Source organism: Pararge aegeria, chromosome 13 (genome assembly GCF_905163445.1).
Source record: "Pararge aegeria chromosome 13, ilParAegt1.1, whole genome shotgun sequence".
NCBI lineage: Eukaryota > Metazoa > Arthropoda > Insecta > Lepidoptera > Nymphalidae > Pararge > Pararge aegeria.
Window position 1 is genome coordinate 844,186 of NC_053192.1, and position 14,258 is coordinate 858,443.

At 34.8% G+C, this 14,258-nt stretch overlaps 1 protein-coding gene across 7 annotated transcripts in view; it reads left to right on the forward strand.

Moving 5' to 3' along the window:
- The window catches only part of LOC120628842, a 98,004-nt gene that overhangs the window by 65,799 nt on the left and 17,947 nt on the right, over positions 1 to 14,258 (forward strand). The window lies entirely within an intron of this gene.

A 14,258-nucleotide genomic window follows, 5' to 3' on the forward strand; every position in this document is an offset into this window, starting at 1 on the left:
CTCAATCCTGGAAGATCTTTGTAATTTTTCATCTTTTCGTCATTATCAGCCTGTGTCTATACATTAGCATCAGCTGAATTTTCCTTCTTAAAACCACCACATACGGTCTCGTATTTTCTTGTTCAGGTACTTCCCAGTTTCCACCACTTTGTTCAAAGTATTTTTGTCATCAAAATAGACAGTTACTATAAAGATCAGGCAGATGATGCTTAACATCTACGCCTCAGGTTGATGGCCACAGGGCTGCATGTTGCGGGACGAGTTCCTTGCATGCCCTCTTTAGTGTTGTTTTGTTTATAGGCGATGGTTTTCCATTTACCATCAGGTGAGCCATCTGCTTTGTAAGTCAACTATCATTATGGAAAAAAAAAGAAAGAGAAAAGTTTCCAATCATTGAAAAACATTTCCCAGAGCTTCAATAATTGAAATTGGTTACTTTATCATCATGATAATAAACTATCACTTTGTGGCAAAATCGAATAAATATTGCCAGAAAGTGCTGGAATGACGACCCAAACCGCTTCTCGATCCATGTGGATTGTAGAGGATGCGGAAACTCTTCAACTTTACAAACAATTTCTGAGAGATAAATGCCCAACAGGGCATTTATGACTTAGAAAGACTCTATCGTCAAAACTAAATACACAGTCCGTCTACGTGCTAATTTCTCCTGAAGACATTACATATAATAAACCTATTTGATATCTTAGTTGTTAGCACGCTGCCCACCCTGACAGAAAGCTTAAAATTATGTGTTTTTATAAATTGAAGCTCAAAATTATTGAACAACGAGGTACAGTGTAGATTAATCACGAAAAGCAAGTGTAGGGCATTCACTTCCGTCTAATTATACTCCAATATTGTGCTAAATTTATCCCGAAACAAGTGGGTCAATTGTCCGTTACCTGCCTGCTGCTGGATCTGTCGAATGCTAAATGAGCACAGGGTTCATCGTATTTGCAGCACTCGAGCGGGAGGAAAATACACAATGTATTAAGATTATAGTGATTACTTTATCCTCAATAACATTAATCAATCACTGAAATTGTATAGATTATCTTCAGAAGATTATTTATAAGTGTATGATCAGATTTTGGAACTAAATCAATGGTGTGGATATGAGTGATAACGTCTCGCAAATGTACTCGCTCAGTAAGAAAGACTGTCCTTAATTTATAGGTATAATAATAAACGGTTATGTCTTTCCTCGGATATGAGAGTACGGAACACTAAAGCGTTTTTCACTGGCTTATTTAGATCAAAATCCTGAGGGGCTATAGCTCGAGCGTCAATAGATCCTGTATCTGAGCATGGCGTAGTTATTTTTTATTCAGAATTTCCATTACTGGAGTAGGTACGGACATCAAATAAATAACTCAATGTGATTTCCTGAGCTTTTACAATACACAGTTATGTATTAATATTATCCTTATCCAGTAGTATTTATCAAAAGTTTAAAAATTGTTATATTAGATTAAAAGAATTTATGAACGAATAAATCCATTGGCTTCTCATGTAATACTAAAGGTTCATGGTCGTATGACCTTGTTGAATGTGCAGAAAACAGACGTAGCACTTTCTTTTTTAAGTAGTTACAAATCACTTTGTTGTGTCTGGCCATCTTTTGTTCCTCATCCTACAAATTGTTCAAACCGGTGACGCAATTCGAAATAGCGGCAAATCATCGCCTGCTTTTGTCTCCTCAAATGTGGCCAGAAATACGCAGGTGACGGAGCGCGGCCACCGTCACATCGAATGGTATACACACAAGAGTTTCTCGCGGGATACTTTTACCATCTACTTTTACACCTCCCATCACTTACTTCCATCGCCTGAAGCAGTGATCTTTATTATTATAAATGCGACTATGTGTTTGTTTGTTTGTTCTTCTTTTGCGCCGTAACTCAGCAAAAAATTAACCCGTTAACTTACGTTAACTTGATTTTTAGCATTACATAGAGTTAGATGAAAGGACGGAGAGTTACATATGCTATTTTTTATTTATACCTTGGAAAAACAAACGGTTCCCACGGGTTTTGTTAAAACTGTCATAAATGCGGACGAAACTATTATAATATTGTTAGTTTAGTTATTTTAATATTCATAATTTTGGGGCATCGAGGTCTGTGATATACACAGGTCATATGGTCCCGTCTTGGCAATATTTTACATGAAAATGTTTTGGGCAGGATTATGTTTAAATTGGAGGTCGAATATTGATTTTTCATAGTTGTGTCCTTACATGTAGATCAAACCTCTGTTTACCCTACAAGTACCTACTGACGAGCCACGTTGGTCCGCTGCCAAGCGCGCGTGCGGCGAGCTAACGACCCCAGCTTCCCTTCATCAACCCATCTCAACATCTCCCAATTTGGGCATGCACGCTTTTGCTCCAAAAGGGCCAAGGTTGCGTTTCCCTTAAGCTTTGCGTTGTGCGTAGTAAAGTAAACAAAGGCATCCGAAATAGATTCATCGGTGTTTGTAATAGTAATAGCTAGTTGATGATTGATTAGCTATTATATTGATTTGCGCAGAAAACCTTTTGCGTTGTCTGTCGATGATTCGCGCGTTATGCGTTCGATAAACGACATTAGAAAGGGTTTGCGTTTCGTAAGTTTTTTGTACTTAAATAAACCTTGCTAGTAAATATTTATTACTTGAGCGTCAAAATACATTGTAATTATTTTATCTACACCCGTATATTTATGTTTTTTTGTTAAGATATATATTTGAACCTACATATTAAGTGGTTTTCGATAACGTGCGTTTTAGTTAATAAATAAATACTACTTAACGTATTGAAAATTCGGGTGTTTTTATTAGAACTTTGTTTGCAAATAGAAAAATTTCATTTTTCTATTTGCAAACTTGGACATTATTTTACGCTCAATTTTGTGTTAAGGTAATAAATATTCAATATCAGGCATGACAGGTAGCCATTTGCTAATTCAATATCCAAATGAACACTTACAATCATTGATTTAACATATTACTATTTTATTGTAATCTCACGGCTAGGTTTGAATTGAAATTAATGGAAAAGGAATTAAATTCTGCATGACCTTGAATTCATGAAAACGCCAGAAACGCAAATGACTAGGGCAATTATCCTACATTTCACATAACAATGCCATGTATGAAAATCAAAAATTATCAATTATAATAATTATAGGTAGGTAATAATTAGTAGAAAAAAACAATCACTCAAAAATTCGTTTTTAACATCTGTTAGAACCACCTTTGTTAAAACTCACTGGCATTCTTAAAATGAGCAAATATCAGCATGAAACACTGGCTAGAACGTAAACTGAACGAGTAAATATTGTCTTAATAACTAAGCAACTGGTCCCACGCACAAAGGGTCCGTGTTTATGTAGAAATCGTCTAAACAAAGCTAGCTTCATGTCAAAGGTACATGTTACATTACAATCCGATGTCTCTGGGAAACTGTGTTCTGACTGGGTCAAGTGAAATCAGATATTCCAAATCTGCTGGCCCTTAGATTACTATTTAACACGATATGCATTAACTTTTAAGAGACTTTCCTCTCCTCAATAAGAATCAAAATTTTCAAATTGTACTGGTAAATCTTGAACGTTGTAAAAGAAAATTTTCAGCTTAGTATTTAAAGAGCATTCTAATAATACCTTATTCATAGATCTAGAAAAGGTATAGTCCTGTTTGACTAAAAGACCTTCAGTATCCCAAATCGAGATTCCCGAGATCATTTGTACAAATCATTGATTCTAAATAGGAGTGTTCGAATCTTTGTATTTTTTTTGTTCACCGATTTTTAAAACTTTTTTATTGTTTTACATATATAAATACTCTTAAGGTAGTTTCCCTTATGTCACCAAGTCAGAATTTGCCATAGAAATCAGTATATTAAGCTCTTCAAAATGTATTATTGTATGAGGTGTTTGGGTCTGTCTTTGAATTCGTCATCCGTAGTTTTTGACACCTCTTCATACGAGAATTTTGTTTAAGAGCTTGTCGGATTGAATAATAGAAAAACCTCTGATTTGGAACTATGCAGAGCCATAAACAAAACTAGAAGAACAACCCCATATTACCTCTTCAATCTAATATGATGTTCGCCCGTGATAATAACGTCGCGTGCGCGCGCCGCGATACCGTTACCATTTCCACCACATGAGCACTGCGCGCATTTGTGATGGTGATTATATCCGGCTAAATATAAAAAAGCTAAGTTATACAGAGGCGGTTGTCCATTAAGATTTTCTCTCTTTTTTCTGTAAGTCATATCTGGAACCTATTTTTGTTGCTTAATTCTAACGAGTTGCAAAATTATACAATACCTTTTAGTGGTCACTTAAGCCTCACTTTTGGGGGGACCGAGTTCGATTTAAACTATAGGAATTTAACGGTACGCTTTAGCGTTTTATTAATTTTTTTTTTGCTCATTTGGGTTTGTGTACTGGTATTAAATATTATTTGCTCTTTACTAAATTTCGCTTACTTAATGTCATGCCTTATCTGTGAGATAATCATTAATTGCATTGGAACTCGAAGAATTCCTTAAATTAAACGAAGGAAATTCGCGTGGCTCAATTATGAATTTGATTAGACAAGTCAAGTATAAAAATGGACTGGTGCAGAAAAAGCTGTGTGGGAAGAGAGCTGTTTTGCTGGAAGTGGAAAACAAAGTAAGGAAACTACATGCCCGAATGTTATTCATAATGTTCTCATACTTGTATGACGTCTTCCAATCTGCACTTTACCAGCCTGGTGGACTACGGCTTAAACCCTTCTCATTCTGGGCGGTGACCCGTGCCCTGTAGTGGGCCAGAAATGGGTTTATAATTATGTGGATCACCCTCCTCCTTTATTCGGTCAGTATTACTGCTCAAAAACAAAATCAATACTCTTTGCGATATAGCTAGAGTAGTTTCAACCCAGAAAACGTTTGTCTCGCAAAATACGAACCTCATTTGATAGATCGTACGCATTTTGCGACCTTGTTTCATATGGCGACTAATTTAATTACAACCTAGTGCTTGTGTACTTGGCATAGGATAGTATATTTCCTATAAAACATTGGTTCACCGTATTGTCATAGAAATGCGTAGTAAACACACCTGGCCCGGCGCCAGACGTTCCCGTACCCTTTGTTTGGCCCACCTGCCCAATCCACCTGGCAGCTCATGAACAACTCACCTAATCTAGCTGTCACCTAAATCACCAGCTCCTCCTATTCCTAATTATTCTATGTAGAAACATTTCCATGATATAAATTTAAAGATAACCTTATTCTATTTCACCCGGAATAAATCTAAGCTCTTTTTATCCCCATCCTATAAGCAGGGTTAAAAAAAATACCAGAAATCTCTCCTTTAGTTACATTAAAACTTTTGTTCTTTGACCTTTGTTTAACTAGAAAGTTTTTGAAATTTATAATATTAAATATTTTACATTAAGTAAACCAAACTACCAAAGTTTTAATGATAGGAAATTACTATGCATATATGAGGCGGCTGTGCGACCTTCAAAGTTCGATGAATGATGATGATGATTTTTATAGACTCGAAAAATAATTAAGTTACCATTGGCATAAAAACCTTTTTTAATCTCTTAATTAGGAATCAATATCACCATATAAACAGGTCAACTGTTGAGTAGCAACAGAACAGAATCAGTTTTTTGTCAGATTTATCTCAGACAAAAAACCTTGTAGCTTCAATCATTAAGTTGGTAGATACCAATGTCCTATACTAATGGACGATGGATGTGAGGTGTTTATTACGATTAAACGTATAACGATTAAACGATTAAACGATAAACGAACGTAACCTTTTGGCCATTTGAAAAAGACATTTCTGATTTAGAACTTTCATTTTCTCAACCTCAGGTTATAAATGTCCAGTCCCGCAATAAAACGAAATTTACTCCCCCATTTTATTATTTGTCTATTTTATTATGTTATTATATTCCTTCTTCTTCTTTCTAAAGTAACAATTCATTCAGTCTAATTTTCTTCTGTTAAACAACAGAAGTTGTTTTTTTTTCTTTTTTAAGGTTATGAGAATTGCGATCTATGTATGTGTGACATAATCTGTGGACTGTGTTATTTGATTTCTGATAATTTTTCACCATCGATAAAGTCATAACATTATTGTGATATGTAATTCTCTTTTATCCCGTAAAAAGTTGACACGTGAACGAATTACGTAAATATTCTCAAATGTAAAGTTTATCGCCAGATAACTGTCAAATATCTCACCCCACTTTCTAACCAGCTCACTAAAATATAAACTTGTATTTTATTTATTTTTGTTATGCGATTAAGTAGGGTTAGTGACTTGTTAAATTGAGTGAGTTGATAATAAAAGGTATAAAAGTTTATAATTTTTTTTAAAAAGTTAAAAGTTTTTTTTTAATTTTATTTACAACATTTATGAAACTTGCGGATTATGAATCGCCCAAGAATAAGGTGAAAATTTTTAGCTTATCTAAGCTTATACTTTTCTATACCAATCGTTTTATAGCGTAGTTTTGATTTTGATTGCACTATTTTTCCCAATTACTACTGAGAATATTTGATACGGACCAGCTCCTCACTTTTCAGGAGATGATAGCTGATATATCATCTCCTGAAAAGTCAAATCATACGTAAAGCTTTCCTAGAATGAAAAATTGGTTGCCTGTAAAGTCGGTATACGGGCGAAAGTTTTACGTGACAACGACTTTGAGTGGTAAAATAATTTTAATGTGAATATTCATTCGTATAGTAGGAAGAAGGATGAAATAATAGTAACAATTTAAAACATTTATTTATACAAATAATTATATTTAAAACATTAATTTATACAAAGAATCTCGCACTGAATTTCATATTAACAAAATTTTATTTTTACCTTTACACATACATACGTATTTATATACAAATATACATACAATAACTTGCAATACATTTGCGTACAATGAAACAGCGTTTACTACAAAGGGACGCGTGCCTTTCACTTTTTATGTCTGTCTCTCTCGCTCTTAGGCGGGCTAACCATGCCCGAGTGGAAGGGACGCGTGCCTCTCACTCGCTCTCATTGTGAGCGCATAACGTGAGCGGAGCGTAACGCAGTTTCTTGAAGTGTCACCCGGCAAACCAATTTATAAGACGTTGTCACGTCAAAAGATGTGATATTATCTAAGCAAACGATTGCATTAATGCTTGTTTAGAATATTTAGTCGACTTTTTTTAAACAATCTTGGCAATGAGAACCACGAAAAATAAACTTCCACCGGTTCGGAAGACAGATTTGATCGAGAAGAAACCTGCAAGAAACTTCAGTTGCTCTTTTCAACAATATCTTATCTTGTGAGTGAAAAACAATAGTATAATAACTATCATCATATACGAATAATGATATGTTACTATTATTAGTTACCGCCATGCTTATTTAAACCGCAAAGTTGCAATACTGTGTCCGGTGTGAAGGGCGTGATTGATGGTTTAACTATAGGCAAATAACACTTCACAGCAACATCATTCAAAGTATCTACATTCACATTCAAAAGAACAATTCAAGGAAAAGTTCAACTTTGTAGGAACGGCATCTAACTTAAGATCATGTTGTATGTTGACTCTGAGCATGCCATTCCACAAGACGAAGTTTTATAAGCTTTCCTTCGCAGTGCAGGCTATCGAATTGTTGAATGCTCTATCATAATATATATTAGTTTATTATTTTTATATTTATTTTATTCATATATATATTTGTATAAAATAAATATAAAAATATTACTTGTGTATATTTTGTTTATGTATTCGTATGTAGTTATTTGAATGTAGGTTTATAATAATTTTACACCAACTATTTGCACGCTCTTGTTGTCCTAATCCTAAGGTTGCCTGGCAGAGATCGCTTTTAAGTGATAAAGGCCGCCTTTTGTATTCTACACCAGTTTTTGTGTTTCTCTCTATTCGTCCTTTATTTTCCTAACTGTGTAGTAGTGTATAAATAAAGAGTTTAAATAAATAAACAAATCCACTTCTGATTCCGGCGTATAATGAATGCAATAAATCGTATCCTCTTGATATCGCAGCGCTTGTGCATCGGCCGATGATCTAACTTCTAATGATAGTGAGCGCATTGTACGTGGCTATTTTGGGGGCGGCCGATAGCGCGAGGTGACCTGCCAAAAATGTGTCCTACTGATCTTATGCGGGGAATTGACACCGCGAGCTTATTTGCTTTTTATTTCCGCTTCTCATCTGCATCCCTATATATATATGGCAGTTGTACGCAACATTAACTGTGCGATGTTGATAACAAATAAACCAGGCTTAATTTGTTGTGGGCTCTTATTAGACCAGGGCGCGTTTTGAACCCTCCTAGAAACAAATCAAATACAGCCCTAACATCACATGCAAAATTAAAATCAAGCTAGGTACTCTTGTCACTTTATTATGAATGTGTTACGTAGCCTAGGTACTATGTACGTGACGGTCGCTTATCTTCAATAGGGTCATAAGTAAACACTTGGAATGTTTTAAATTAGTTTGTTAGGGAAATATAAATACACTTTTGATTTAATATTTTTACAGATTCCTTAAGAAATATACTTATGCACCCTTAAACAGTTTTTTTTGTTTTCTGAGTGGTGTACAAATAAAAAGTATGAATAAATACATCAATAAACAGTATTTCGTAATTACGTTACACGTTGTATATAAGACTACGTACATTTAAAAAATTCAAATTCAAAATTTTAATCAAATTTCATTTAATTCAAGAAGGCTTACCCTATAACCACTTTAGAAACAAACACTATGTCTATTTGTAGTGACTCTACCACTGTTTGAACCGACATTGCTTACTCACTTTGCCATAGTATTTATACAAACATGTAATCTTGAACTGGACACCACACGCCTTCTCCGGTTATTCTTCAGCCATTTAAGCCAAGTCACACAAGAATATTTAAGAAATAATCATAAAGAATTGGCTATTTAAATTAACGTTTGCTTATATAAGTGATGTCATTGTAACAATTATAAGACTAAACAGACAGCCGACGCTCGTTATTAATTTGACCCGTAGAAAAGTTTATGGACCATAAAGTCGACTACATAATTAAGTAATTTAGAGATGTTTGAAACAAACGTTTCTCTCTACTTCCTAAAATTCCTTCATCAAGTAAGGAAAAATCTATACATAATTGACCGCGCGAAGCGAGGTCTAGAGTTCACATGGATAAAATTAACTATGTTCGTCCATTTAGAGATAGAAATTTTAAATAACACGTTTTTTTTCTTCGTAAAAGTTACATCCTTATGAACACTAAGATACTTAGTTACAAGATGAGTTGATAGTTTGCCTTACACTAAGATAAAGGTTTTGCTAAAGGTATTCATTAGTTCGGGCGAATGAAAAAAATGACTTTTCCCAAAAAAATTATTACTTTTTTTATAATCCTACTTATATCTACATTATTTTTATTTTTAAAGTCAAAGTGAAATATTTCTTTGTTCATATAGACCCATAGACCTCTGGCGATCGGTAAAAATATATAAATTTGTGTATATGTTAGTGCGATGATGGCGCTAGCAATATTCGTAAACTTAAAACTAAAGCTACGAGGGTTCCACACGAGGGTATTATTATACTTGTCTCCCATTTCCTGCAAATCATCTTCAAATCGATTTCTCCTCCGATGTCAATACTTGTCTTCATTTCTTCAATTTCTTTAAATAGAAACTGTTTCGTTAAATTCATGGATAAAAACAGCAGTCTTTGTATTCGTCGCATGCCGCATGCCCATAATGTAAGTCCGTGCTCGCGACCAAGGCGGGATGTATCGCGGTCGTTTTGTTTTTGTTGCGGTTCCGGAGAAATGCGTCTTGGTTGGTCTTGATACAAAACATTTAGAATAAAAGAGACAAAGGCATTGTCGTCCCTGTCTCAAGCAATAGACATCCGCTTTTGCGCACTTGCAAATTCTGGAAGTCTCCGATCTTATGTGTTCCCTCTTCTCGGTATGGGGTTATTAAAGGGGCGATTAAACAAACAAACCAGCATTGATGGCTCTTCTGGAGCTGAAGATATCTATGGGTCCCCACTGTCTCGTTTGTCCAATATAAATATTAAAAAAAACTAATATTAAAGATATCAATCTCTTTTGCGTGCGCTGCTTTCACTGCGAGTTGGGGCGACTAGATAGGGTCTGCCCTTTCAGCACCTTCGAATGTGAGATAGTCCTCCAAGCTACGTGCTCACGACGCATCTACTGGGTAACTCTGGGTTTTCTACATATTTCCCCATTTGATAACATAGTTATAAGTAATACTTGCAGGCAAGAAAAAGGCCTGCTTATAGCCTCAGCAAACTAAAGGCTAAGCTTAACTAACTTTAATTGTATGGAATTATGTTTATGTTATGGGCCTCATAAGGAGGCTCAGAGTCACTCAACGGGCGATGGAGAGAGCAATGTTGGGAGTAGCTACGTGATCAATTCAGAAATGAGGAGATCCGTAGAAGAACCAGAGTTACCAACATAGCTCAGCTAGACACAAAGCTGAATTGGAAATGGGCGGGGCACATAGGTCGAAGAACCGAAGGTCGTTGGGGTTCCAAGGTGCTATATAATATAAACTCTTGACTGAGAAGCTCTGAAGTGTAACTTTTAATAACAAAGGTTTGAATTTTTTGTCAGGAAGTTTTTCTACCCGCGCCCTAGATCATAATTGTAGGATGTATTTTACATAGAAAAGCGATGTTGATGTCTAGCTTGAGTTAACTTGCCAAGAAGATACTTTTTTAATTTCGCTTATAAGTCATACAAATAAACTAATAAAGAAACCAACTAAATTAGCCATCAAAAGACCTATAATTTGCGACAGCGAGCGCTAAGTCTGCATTCTTTGATGCAAGACAGGATGTGTCGCGGTTGTTTTGTTTTCATCGCGCTACTGTAGAAATGCTTTTCATACCTTTGTACAATGTTGTCGCCCTTCGCCCAAACTATTTGGAGATTGTGACTCAATTCTTCATTTATGTTTATCTTTAAACAGTTATGTAGATATATAAATATTTGTAAAATTTAAAATTTTTTGAATGAAGGTAGTTCAGTTCCAAAATAGTTTTTTTTAACGGAATTTGTATTCATCTGTTATTGTATTATGATCGGTTTGCATAAATACAATAACTCTGTATCTCTCTTACTTACCAGTTAATTAAGAACCTACTATGTTCGGTGTTTTAGAATAGATTAAATAAAAAAATAGGTATTCTATTCCTTTTTTCCCTTTAACCATTTTCATGGAAAGGTATTCCGATTTTTACACTGTTTTCGGCAAAAGGTAGATCAGATCAGTACATGAATAGCTACTGTGGAAGTTTGTATAAATGTATGTTTTATTTGATAATGCGAGATTGGCAACAAAATAAACGAAACACGCGTACGATGATTACCAGGAAGCTAGTATAATATATTTCGTTGAATTAAAATGAAGCTCATAAAAGTTTACAACTAGATACAACAATAATGTAGTGGTGAGCATTACACGCCAAGGCCTGCCGCTGGCCAGCACGAGCGCGCCAGTGGGGACGTGTTAACGGCTTGTTATGACGACTGGCAACCCACGCGGCCATTATAAAGAATGTAGTAGTGCTCTAGTGTTCGTGAAACACAATTTTCTCATTAATCTTGACCTAAATGCTGCAATTTTCTCCATTATATCACCGTTTTGTTGGTTCTCGTATGTTAATGTTCGTTTTATTATTGAAGCAGTGGGCTTTGTGATTGTAAGTATGCAATGCTTATTTATTGAGGTTTATGAAAAATACGAGAGTAAAAGCGACGCTACTGTTGTGACTACCGTATTCTGATCTGCCGTCACCATACTTCACAGTAAAAAGTTATTATTTTAAAAAAGACGTGTGGAAGAGTATAATCAAAAGACCGATGATCCTCATCTTATATTGTACCTAATGACAAACAATCTGTTCCAAATGATAATACGTGAACCCCTCCAAGGCTTTCGAGCTTTAAAGTTTAGTCTAGTTTAGCGAAGAAGGAGGAATTATCAATTTTATAAATTTAAAAACATGTAACATTTTCGGTACCGACAGTATTTGAAGTTGCGACTCTTTGGAAATCGCGGCCCGACCTCTAACTGTAGTGCCATCTAGTAGGAAACATTGTAGTTTCGATCTACTTTTCAAAAGTCTTTATATTTTATAATTTTTATTAGTGTTTTACACTTGTTTAAAGTTATTTTCCATTAGGAATGTCACCTCAGAACAGATTTTAGACTATCTTAATTTTAAATATATCTTCTTATTTTTTATTACTTACGAATTATGTATGCATAAATAATTAAAGAGAGCTACCGTTATATACAAGGGCAGTCAGATCGTCAACTAGCTAAAAGACAAAGCCTTGAAGTACATCTCATGTTAAGGTAATAGCGGTAGTTTTTATACAAAATACTTTTTATTTAATAAAGTCAATATGGCCGCTTACCTTCCCCTTTTGAACGAGACGTGAATCATTAATTTCTGTCTGCGAATGCTGTATGTAATAAGCAAGCTTAAAAACTAATCAAATAAGCATACTGAGAATTTTAAAAGTTATGAAATGCATGTGAATATTGGCGTAAAATCTAAAATAGAAGTCAAACTTGAGTCGGGTATTTATTACAATTATTTTATTTTCAATTCTAAAGAAACTCGATGTAAATAAAACCAATGGACTATAAAAATTGTTGAATATTATTGCAATAACATTTTGCAAAAACCCAAGAATTGTTAACAATTCTTTAGTTCGATTCGGGAATCATATTTAGGGCCTCCTGCTCTGTCCTATTACTGCAAATTAGTAACTAACGAGACAGACACTTACAATATTATATTACAGTTATATTTAACTAAGTATTCGCCCTTGACAGACATTCGGTTATAAGTGTTAATATTGGCGCCAGTAAAAGAATACGAAGCGTAGTGGCAGGGACCTTGTGAACAACGAGGTTGCCCTTCGGACTGACAGATCTATTTCTAATTCACCATTTCTCTTTGATGACTCGTATACAAAAAGCTTTGAACTCAAATTACATCGTTGACTTTAAAATAACATTTGAAAATGTTTCCATACAAACGTGTAGGTATCACCTATTCGCGAGAGTAATTAAAAAACGGCTTTTAGACGTATTTTACTATAAAAAATAAATAAAAAAACCGACTGCATCCATATTTATATAATCCATGAAGAACTGAAAAGATAGAAACAAGATTTTAATTTGAATATTTTATTTTGGTTTTGAATAATCTTAGTTGACAGTGCTCATAAACGCAGTCGGAGGCATTCACTCCGAAAATTTGTTGCTCTACATATGACAGCAACCAAGTAACTAATATTATTCAAAAACAAAATAAAAGTTTAGGGTAGATAAGTACAACGTACCTTTTGGTTTTAAATGAACGTTAATACTTTGAAAAATATGGGACATGAAATCAAAAAGTAAATAATTTTTAATGTTCATCATCATCGGCCCACAGTTGGACATAGGTCTTATGTAGGGAGTTCCAAAATCGACGGTCCTGGGCAACTAGTTTCCAGTGTTTGTATTGTTAACTTTTTGATAAACCAATGAAATAGAAATAGGCTCTACCGAGTTGTCTTTAAATCGGCAAAGGTAATGGATCTACCACCGGTTAAGAAAGTTGATTTTACCGAGAAGAAGCCGGCAAAAAAGCTCCCGTAACGATGAGTCGATTTAAAATTGTTGGTTGTTAATTAATTACATCACAAAACATAATAGTTGTACATAACAGAGATCTTGAAATGTTCTTGAAAATTAAACTGTAACGTTTAAATCTTTATATATATATTTCTTGTGTGCGTGTGTATGTCACTGAACTCCTCCTAAACGGCCGGACCGATTTGAATGAATTTTTAGGTATGCGTTTGGGTGGCACCCTGGATGGTTTAGATTCACAAATCAGCCCGACAGATGGCGCTGGGGTCTGCTAGTTGTCATATATAAGTGTCACTGACTTTAAGATTAGTGCTGCAAGTTGCTGCGAGATTAGTTGAAATCTGTCGAAGCGTTTCATCTCAGACTACATTATATTAAGTGATAACTTCGCTTCTCATAATTATTATAGACCGGGGAAAACATTACCGCCACTCGTGCAGTTGGATAAAAATATGAGATTTTATTTACCACTTTGAAAGACTCAGCATATGTTGATTTAATAACACTTGATTAGGAATAGCCATTAGGGGGCTTTTTTGCGTAA